Below are 10,934 nucleotides of genomic sequence, written 5' to 3'. Positions count from 1 at the left end.
TACTAATTAATACATTGTAGTTGTTTTGAATGTCATTGAGGAGAGACAAACTAACTCCCGAGTTAGGATTTCGAATTGGATTTCCAGTTAGGATTTCGAGTTGGATTTTCGAGTTGGATTTCGAGTAAGGATTTCAAGTTGGATTTCGAGTTGGATTTTCGAGTTAGGATATCGAGTTGGATTTTCGAGTTAGGATTTCGAGTTGGATTTTTTTTGACAAAGCAAAACCCATTACAATTATTGAAAGCTAACCATAAACAGGCTAACTGGAGTGCATAGTAGGCTAACCGAAGTGAATAGTAGGCTAACAGGAGTGTGTAGTAGGCTAACCGAAGGTGCATAGTAAGCTAACTGGCGTGTATAGTAGTATAACCGGAGTGCTTAGTACGGTAAGCAACTTGAAAATCCAACTCGAAATCCTAACTCGAAATCTAACTCGAAATCCAACTCGAAAATCCAACTCGAAAATCCAACTCGAAAATCCAACTCGAAATCCTAACTCGAAATCCAACTCGAAATCTTAACTCGAAATCCAACTCAAAATCTTAACTCGAAATCCAACTCGAAATCCAACTCGAAAATCGAACTCGTAAATCCAACTCAAAAACCTAACTCAAAATCCAACTCAAAATCCTAACTCGGTGAATAGGCAACCTCCATTGAGGAGTTGAATAATGAATGTAAATATTTCACAAAGTAAGAAGATCAGCAGCAACCAAATGCAGATTAAAGCAGCTGGGTAAAAAAAGAACTAAACTGAATAAAAACATATTTCAATTATAACTAATAATAATATATTTATTATTATTATTATTTATTATTATTATTATTATTATTATTATTATTATTATTATTATTATTAAAATATAAAACTAGATACCTGATTTACTTTGCTGTTGTCCACTTTGCACAGAGCATTCTATACCAAGTTCAACAAAACTTGACTGTAGGTATTCTTCATTCATTGCGGCTTAATGGCAGAATATAACACTACCTAAAAGAAGGATTGATATAATAATCTATTAAAAACCACCACACTAGCTCTAATTAATGGCCCTGTTTATTAAAATAATTTATAAAAATTTCCGTCTTATTTTATGGATCTCATCAAATATAATAATATTAGCCTCTTTCGTTTATACACCCAGTGTAGTGACCCTTCCTTCCTACAATGGGATATTTAGCTTTTCTACTTGGGGATTTCTTTTTAACTTACCTGTATAGAAAAAACATTCCCATTGCAAAGATACACATTCAACACTGTCATAATGATAGTCAATGTATTAAAGTTTGCATACACAGCTGCATACAGTGTCTAAAATGGCATGAATTACAAGTAGAGCGAACAATTGTGTTTTATTAAATTACTCAAAATAATTAATAGTGGAAATAAACTTTTTTTTTTTTTTGGTTCTGCTAAGGTGTGGTAAAAACGTGTCAACGCAAGAAATTCGCAACGTAACGATCTCTTGGCGTATTCGTCCGCGACTCTAAAATAGTTCGTTCAAACGAATTCCAACAGCGAGTAAATAAGAATAAATAGATGAATTAAAAAACTAAAACACTAAGTTTAGCTGGGAGTTTGAATAAAAACATTTAAGTCATTATTAAGCTTATAAACAATTCAACTTAACTTAATAAAAGTTCTGTAAACCAGAACCACTAAACCGACGCAAATTCACTCATAAAGCATATAATTACAGATTTTCACAAAAAAACATGGACTTAGTGTATTCAGTAAAGTCAAAGTTTGTTACCTCATATTTGAAGTCGGAGAATGCTTGTCAATTCAGCAGGGCAAAGCTTTCAACCAGCTCATGAATTAATCGGAAGCGAAGCGGCCGCAGTTTTTCGTATTATTATCCAACCGCGTAGTACATGTGTAAGCTATAAATTATAACTAACTCCAGCACCACCGACCTTTGAATTATCCGCGAAGGTCTATTTCAGCCTTTTCCATCCGTGTAGCTATTGACACTTCTTTTTCCTTCACTTCAGTGAATTGCGTTTAGCTCAATTAATTTCCTAGAGCTGGTGGGAGCTGATCAGCCGCCGAAACGGTAGAAACTCGCTCGCTCTCCACCTGTGCCATTTTTTCGGATCTTCCCGTAAGCCCTTATCGTTTGCCATAACTTCCATGATGTGTAAAGCCTTTAGACGGGGTAGACCGAGAAATATTTACGAAGACATTTCTTTTTCCTGCTCGGTTTCTCCTTGTGCTTCGTTCACCTTACAAACTGACCGGGTTGTTCACTTTGTCCTTCATGTAAATCTAAATGGACTGACCATGGAAAAAAAACTTGCGCCCGCGGACCAATAGCAATGCTATCACTTGGTCAGCGGTCAACTTCAAAAAAACACGCGACCTTGACTAGTTCTAAACCTGAGCCCGCGATATGGTCATGTGATACTGTTCAGCGGATACCTTGTTTTGACAGCTGTCAATTGACCATAAAATGGATGTCCAATATCAAAGATCTTAGTCGATTACCTCACTCATTTCGAAGGATGCAGAAGATTGTCTCCCCTGCCCCCCTGCCTGGGTTGCCTTGGGACTCCCCTCCCCCTCCCCGAGAGTCTGTACGCGCGGCGCGCGTACGCACCAAATTTTCTCGGCCTCCTGGGTTTACAAAAATTCTCTCGTACCCGCATTACCCATGGTGCTCCGCTCCGCGCGCTGGCGCGCGCTTAGGAGCTCCGCTATTATTTTTTTTATTCAGCATTGGCAATTCTCTCAACTTCTCTTAACGACTAAAAAAATTAATACAACGAGCCATATAAAACTAAATAAAACAAAGAATTATTTATTAATTACTTAACTGAACTCGGCATTGAGTACTTAAATTAAAATATGAGAGCAGATAACAATGACTTTAAAAAGAGTAACTATCGATATAAGACTGAGGCGTATATCGTAATATGGGCACTTGTTATTCAAATTAAGATACCTTCAGAAGGGGGAGGGATGCTTATTGGAAGGAGAGCAGAATTTTACTGAATAATCCCAGCATGTAGGAAAGTTTAGAGACCGGTACTCTGTTACGGGACTCTGCCTGCACTTATGAAAATGCAACACTTAAAAGACTTACAATATGATATTCTACTTGCAATATGGAACTCGAATCACTCTATGAAAACAAACAAAACAGTACCCCTGGGTTCCATTCCTGAAATGCCCGCTGAAACGTGCAGAGAAATCAAGTTGAGCGAAGGAGGACAAGCGGTCAATGACAAATGTTGGTTTTATGAATTCTTTTCTTCCTAGATTAGACGCTATGCATATATACAAGTATGTATGTGTTGCTTAGGCAAAGCTCTGTTTGCTGGGATAATAAAAGACAAGACTACCATTTGGCAGATTTTGGCCACGGGTGTGGCCGTTTATTTTTTATATCAAGGATAGAAAGCTTAAAATATGGAAACCTTAAAGTATTATCCCAGCAAAGGTGAAAGAGAACCCGCCAACCCAAATCATCAACGACAGTACATAGGGAGCGGAGGGAGGGGAAAATTTACTTGACTAGTTGGGAGCCATGAGCGAAAGGGTGATGTAACCGCGCCTTCTTCACCTAAGAGCCCACGTCAATGTGACCGGAAGTAATCGTTGGAGGGAAGCTGAGAAAGATTTTACGTAAGCTACATAAACCCATTTATTTTTGCAAAGTAAATATCCTTTATGTATCATGTTCCTCCTAGATTAGACGCTATGCATATATTCAGGTATGTATGTGTTGCTTTGGCAAAGCTCTGTTTGCTGGGATAATAAAAGACAAGACTACCATTTGGCAGATTTTGGCCACGGGTGTGGCCGTTTATTTTTTATATCAAAGATAAAAAGCTTAAAATATGGAAACCTCAAAGTATTATCCCAGCAAAGGTGAAAGAGAACCCGCCACAGCCCGCCATGAGGTACGAGTGAGCGAGCACCCCACCCGAAGCCAAAGCAACAGATAAAAGACATAGACATTGTGAAACTCCAGAGGAGCACATAATTATCACTAGGGGAGAATAATTATGGCCACTGGAAATTCTTAGGACAACTGTAGCATTTAGGATAAATTACCCTAATAACACAATAAGCACAACTTACAGTTTAGGCTTATTAGTAAGCTGAATGATAATAGTCGGTTACAAAACTGCTCCGACAAAAATTTCGCCAATGCATATCGCTGCTTTCATGTTATGTTCTTTTATTATTTTGTTTGTTTCAAGATAATATATGTAAATAGTTGCCTATTCCAGAAATGATTGTGCTCACTCAGACAGTTTGCATTCTTACCTATGATTATAAAAACCTGCTCTATGGCTAGAAGTAGGAAGTTTGGCTGTAATCCCTACACCGTAAACCATACATATAGAGATGCTATTTATGTGTCCAAGTGTCTGTTTGAACATTAATTAAAAGCTTGTCGCGTGCAGCGCATACAAAGCACACCTAGTAGCAAGTACTGACTGAACGAATAGATGGGACTGATGGAATTGCTAGTCTAAGATAAAGCCAAAGACTAAACTAACATCCAAGGTCTATTTTTCCGAGATGATATAAGATATAAGCACACTCTTAAGACAACCGACAGCCATACCTGTGAAGCGGTCCAAGTGCACTGTACACGTGGCAAATTAGGTAAATTGTTGCCTATAATACTTAACCCCTGCGCAAGTGTGATATACTGCTAACATTTTTGACAATTATAAAAAGTGTTGGTTGTCAACTTAGCCCCCTATGACACCTGCACTTTGAAGAATGGCCTCAACAGAGCTGAGCAACTACATACTAGATAACTAGTAAGTAAACGGAGGCCAGAAAAAACCTGCCACAAAAATCCCATAGGGAAAAATTGGTCAGGAAATCTAGATAGGAACCAAGGCTCAAGCTCTAGCCTATCCTACAGGATTAACTTATATTAAATTGTAATATTATTATATATTAATTGCTTTATACAGGTACAAGTGTGCTCACCCGCCCCAAAAAGGGGGAAGGGGGACTTGAGATATGCAATATGAGCCAAGGATAGAGTAAGGCTAACAAGTGAATTTGCCTAAGTTATAACGATGTAAGTGGTCCACTACCATTCAGCCCCTGCTCAAGAGTGCTGTCCCACACATAATGAACCTATTTTTAATCATTTGTATCAATTAATGTTTGACAGGTCTCAACTTGAATTCAGGTTTGAACATAAAAAGTTGAGTTATTCTTAAGGTCAGGAAGCAATTAGCCCCTGCCCAAATGCTACCAATCTCTAAATTATATAACCGTGAATCCTAGACTGACGGCCCATGCACGTCAACTTGGAACAACTGTGGCCCCTGCTCACACAATCAGACTGTTGGCCATTGCATGACAGTTCAGCCCTACTATATCACAGAACTGAAAATTATTTCCATGTTTAACCAAGTGGCCCCTGCGCACATGGTTTGAAAAATTAATTGTAAACTGTATGAACTGTCAAATTTTGCTAATCTTAAAAGTTTTTCTCAAAATAGGAAACAAATGGCCCCTGCACAAATGCCTCCAACCTAGTAAATTATATAACCAAATGCAACAGATCTATCTCAGACTGTGGGGTTGATATTATACAAACTCTGGGGTATTTAATTTAAGGATAGGGCAATACAAGCAGAAGTCGAGGAATGATAATATACCGAAATCCATCAGATAGAGCAGATTCACGTATTTCGAAAATGCAGCGGATCTAAAAGCTGAGAATTTTTACGCGGATTCAGAACTCTTCATGTTAGGAAGCTCTGATCGTAGATAGTAAACTAAGTTGGGATCACTTCGGTCGGTATGTTGGCGAAATTGTGAAAAAACAAGCAATAAAACAAAACTTCTTAGTTAAAAAATGGGCATTAAAAAACAGCAACTACCGTCCGCGCAGTGAAACTATATCACGCAAAGTTTTCAAGTATTAACGGCGGATTCAGGCCGGATTGAAACGAAAATTATGGCGAATTTACGGATTTGGCCAAAAAATAGCACAGATCGGCGGATTTGCGTACCCCTATCCCCCTTCTTATCGCATGGAGTTGCCTGCCCGGATTTAGCTTTTTTTTACTCAAACTTATGGCTCAGATAGTATAGTGGAAACCTGATTTCTCGAATCAGCCAAGGGAAACGAAAATCTCAGGCGGGGGGGGGGGGGGGGGGGTAGGTTCGAGAAATCAAAATTGGAATTCCGCTGTCACTATTTTATCACCGACACAACCTCCTCAGCTGTTTATATTAAAGCTGTTTAATAGCTGAAAATGGGTCATAGATTATGCCATTTTAGTGACAAAAATCACTTCCATCTAACGTCAACATTACTCAACCAACTCTCATTTTCCGTGTTTTTATCAAGTTTTTAGAAACACGAGTGAAAGTTTGGGAGAACGTGAAATGCTGTGCTAACTTCACGAGTGTTTCTAAAACTCGATAGAAGTACAAAAACAAATTTTTTTATTTCTTTTAGAAAACATCGCGAGAAAAAATAAATCACTTCTCTATTTTGATTCGATTTTGATCATCAAAATGTAAATTCTCTTTGGTCGCGCCATCATTACGTCAACAGCTCGTGCTAGTTCTGTGTTTCTATGGAGTTAGAGAGGTACAGCTTTGAACGAGCCGGCTTTCTTACAAGGCGTTTTCTAAAACCGAAATAATAGCAGTCAATCAGCTATTTTCTCGGCGTGTGCCATTCAATTATATTTTTAGGTATTTATTTTATCGATATATTCCGCAATCAACCGTTCCGCATATATTTTGTATCCGCTTCCTTAAATATAATTTTACATTAATGCTCCCAACCCATGACATGAAAACAAGACAACAAGTTCAGTGGGAGAAAAGGGGTAAGGGGTGAAGTGCTCGAGTTGCCAATAGGAATCATGCAGAGTATTACAGGTAAGTTGGTTGAGTCCTAAGACCCTTGGGAACAGTTCCCAAGCAACTGGGGTCCTAAGACCCTTGGTAACAAACGCAACCACATTCCCTGGTTCCCAAGAAACTGGGGTCCTAAGACCCTTGGGAACAAACACAACCACATTCCCTGGTTCCCAAGAAACTGGGGTCCTAATCTCCAGGACCCTTGGGAACAAACACAACAGCCAACAACAGCAACACTGACACTGGGGGCCCACTCTACAGGGAAAGCTGACCCTGTGAGGCTATGGGGCAAAAGGGCGAATTGTATGGAGCACTCCACCCCACAAATACACGAAGTGTATTCCCCATAGACGAACAGCATGCAATATAAAATAGGTTTATATCTTTGCGTCTATACAAGTATATGAGTAGATAAGGTATTCCTGGAGGCTAAAGTGACCCTTAACAAATCGGTTCAATATTAAGCAGCTTGAAATATTGTTATACCACAAAATAGATATGTTAATTTTTTTTTTTTTTTTTTTGCTCAGATGTATTTCTATTTAGCAAAATATAAAACTAAACTAAAACATTCCCCATAGCAGGCTATTTGGAAAGTGCAGGGTCTCCAGTTTCAACTGCGAACTAATTACATTGGTAGACTTTCTCTTTTTGGCATCTTACTCCACTAGTTTAAAAGAAAGATGACAAGGTACCTTTCTCTTATTTTATACCGGTACCATAGCAAGTGTACTGAAATATATTGTTTGCACGAAGACAGAGCAATGCAATCCGGGCCATGTAACATCAAAAAATGCCAGCCATGGTCTGATGTTATCACATACAACTTCTTCTTACAGGCTGCAGAAATTTTAATCTTGTCCATCGCAAATTATGCTCAGAGTTCAAAAATATATGTGGAAGCTTCATTTCATCATTTAAAACCATGGTTCCTATCTATTTTGCAGAAAAAAACAGATATTTGCAACATGAATAAAATTATGTATATATATAAATATATTGACCTTGCACTCCAGGACATCTGTTGCCAAGCTAAGGTACCATTGTTTATGCTGGCATTTCTGATTGGTTTCGCAGGTAAATGGTTTCTCTTTTAATTAAGGGAAGAAATACCTTATACAGAGCAAAATTTTGTTATTTACTGCTGGAATTGCACATTGCTGGCTTGAAAAAACATGGCGGTAAGGCAGCCGGAACTCACGCAAGAATCAAGCAGGGAAGAAGTTGCGAAAAATATGGCGTATTTGAATAATTTGGATGCTTGTGACTCTAGAAAGCATTCATTGTAGATACATGTAGAATAGCTCCTTATCATTTATCCTTCTGCTACTAGACTCGGCAGGCTTCAAATACGTGTTATTACAAGTACGTCATGATATGTTCGATGTTCCTTGCGTGACAAAGTAATGTATTCACTACAAATCAAGCTTTGATTTTTAAATCATCGCTTTTTACTTACTATGACGTACTCACGTATGAAATTTTGTTATTGTATTTTATGTCTAGGATCAAATCCTGGCTACAATTGTTCAAATCCTAAATCGTCGAATATTTATAAACTTTTTTTGAGCCTACTTAAATGACCATTGTTTTGGCCTCAGTCTGCATTTCTTTTTTGAAAACGAATATTTTGGACTTGTCAAATGTCAGTCTGCATTTTGTACCCAGTCTGCAGTCTGCAGTCTGCATTTTGTACCTAGTCTGCATTTTGTACCCAGTCTGCAATTTGTACCCAGTCTGCAGTCTGCATTTTGTACTGACCGGTTCAAATCCCCTTTCAATTATAACCGATTTTTGTTAAAATGCCAGTCATATTGGCACCCTTATTCCTCGAATTCCTTGTATTAAATGAAACTGTTTACTTTTTCAGAATCCTCATTAAATAGGTCTAAATATTCTTTAAGCTGAAAAGCTTCCTTAGCTTTGAATTAAGCTTAAATTTGTCCTATTTTTACCTCAGTGACAAGGGACGAAAAAACACCACCCCAGCCTCCAGGAAAGCTAATTTTAGGTCACTCTTCCTCAACTTTGAGCAGCCAAATTATCAAATATGTCTCGTCTACTCAGGTATTAAGACATGACTTCGAACATTACAGAAGATAACAATAGCTAATTCCACCGACATCTTGTAATTTCCAGCCCTTTACGATGGTTAGTGGAAACGGCAGCCTGCAAAATGCTCGACGTTTCGTTTGTTTCCCTATTGAAAAACGGTCTAAGATAATGTACAATAAAATCAGCATATAAATATTTACACTTAGCTTTTAGCAAGCTCCTCGATTCTACTTGGCCAAAGGTAAACTCTGGAGAAATCCGGAGCACTTGTCAAAGTTTTCACTGACCACTTTCGGCGGGAAAGAAAGCGCTAGACGAGGCTTGAAAGACATTCACGACGGCTTTGACTCTTGTTGACTTTTCTCCGGCTTGACAAGAGAGTAGCATTTTCCAGTTAAGAAAATTGTCTTGTCTTTATAAGTCGTTATTAAATGATCACATAGTCCCCGGGCATAGTCTCGGGTAAACGGAGGCACGGTGTCTCGCAACACCATACAAATTGTGTTCTTGTGAGCTAGGTTCGTGCCTTTGCTGTACTGTCAGCCGCGGTTTGGAGACCACAGGACCTTGAAGCCGTTTCGAGAGAGTGACCATATTCCGGCAGAGGCAATCTCTTTTTTGTGCATAAGTTCCTCAGTTGCTGGACCGGATACCTGTCAGTACTGGATATCGCCGGTTCGAAATTCATAGCTATTCATCAACACGAAGCCTTCGACAACGCATCAGCGGCATATTTATCGTCGAACAGCAGAATAAAATGTGTAAAACTGGAACGTAGTTCGTGGCAGAAACCAGGATCACTTAAAGTACTGATGATCGATGTTGAAGCAAAAAACAATCGAAGGGTATCACAGCGACTAATTATTGTCAGAACCATTCTAGAGCTCGGAGAATTTGAAGTAAAATTAATGATGTCTAGATGAAACCGCATGGTCTTGATTGACATGATAGAATAGGAGCGATATGATTGGCCAGCCCGAAATTGCACAACATACTGGTACAGAAGCGACTTTGAGCTTTGAATGTAACGCAAGAGTGTTAGTCTTGCAGCCTATTGCGTGACAGATCTGTATATTTGACTGGGGTGGTCTTTTTACTTCTCTGATCTCACATTCATGGTTGTGGCATTAACTTAAATTTATATTACACATAAATTGGCATTAATATTCCATATAAATTCGCTCACATCATAAACACACTTAATTAATACAATCTCTAATATATTTACATAGGCCTTTCAGACAGTCCGAGCACACAGTCAACATTTGCCATGTTCATACACCACAGTCAATATTCTGTATACTAGTCGCCGCGATAATTTACAAATTGTCAGTCGAAAATTTTCCATTTTTCAGTGATCTAAAAATGATCACACAACTTGCATACATTAATGCGAAAAAAGAAACAATTGAAATGTCAAAACAACCGATATTTCAAAGAGACAACACCGACCTAGTTAATTGAAATTTATTTTGTCGGTCATGGATCCCTTTGTCAGTGTTATGGTTAACGCGTTAGAACCCGAGTTGCTAATTAGAATACCCATACCGACTCAGACGGTACGCTAGTACGAAAGCAAGCGAAAAAAAAAAGAAAATAAACTGCAGAAAACAGCTTACTATACAGCAAGATAACGAGGCAATAGTTTTTTACACAATCTTTTAAAATACTTTACCGGAAAGAGATGGAAAAGGCCTTTCTATTTATGACGCTTGTGTTGTTTTGTCTGGAGAGGGCTTTGAATGCTAGCGGTAAGTGTATTAATTTTACAGTAAAAGCTGCTATTAAACCGTTTAATTACAGAATTAATCGAGCGCAGAGCCTGAAACACTACAAAGTATTTAAAACTGTTGAACTACAAGTATATCTATATAGAGAGTTGTTTATCTTAAGCCATCATAAAAGTAGCATTCGAAACTTTACTTATGTAAATTTCCTTTTGGTGTTTTGTCTGATCTCTCATCGAGTAATACTGAGAAATTTGAAGTCAAATCGCTTAATTAAATTATAAGGA

The 10,934-nt window shown here is 38.2% G+C and overlaps 1 pseudogene across 1 annotated transcript in view; it reads right to left on the bottom strand.

Moving 5' to 3' along the window:
* Nucleotides 1–10,934, bottom strand: part of LOC144665203 (uncharacterized) — a 277,333-nt pseudogene that overhangs the window by 36,836 nt on the left and 229,563 nt on the right. The window lies entirely within an intron of this gene.

This window comes from Oculina patagonica, chromosome 9 (assembly GCF_052425735.1).
Source record: "Oculina patagonica isolate OP01 chromosome 9, crgOcupat, whole genome shotgun sequence".
In the NCBI taxonomy this organism is placed as follows: Eukaryota; Metazoa; Cnidaria; class Anthozoa; order Scleractinia; family Oculinidae; genus Oculina; species Oculina patagonica.
Note: the sequence above shows the minus strand (reverse complement) of the source record. Positions and strands in the feature narration are given on the sequence as shown.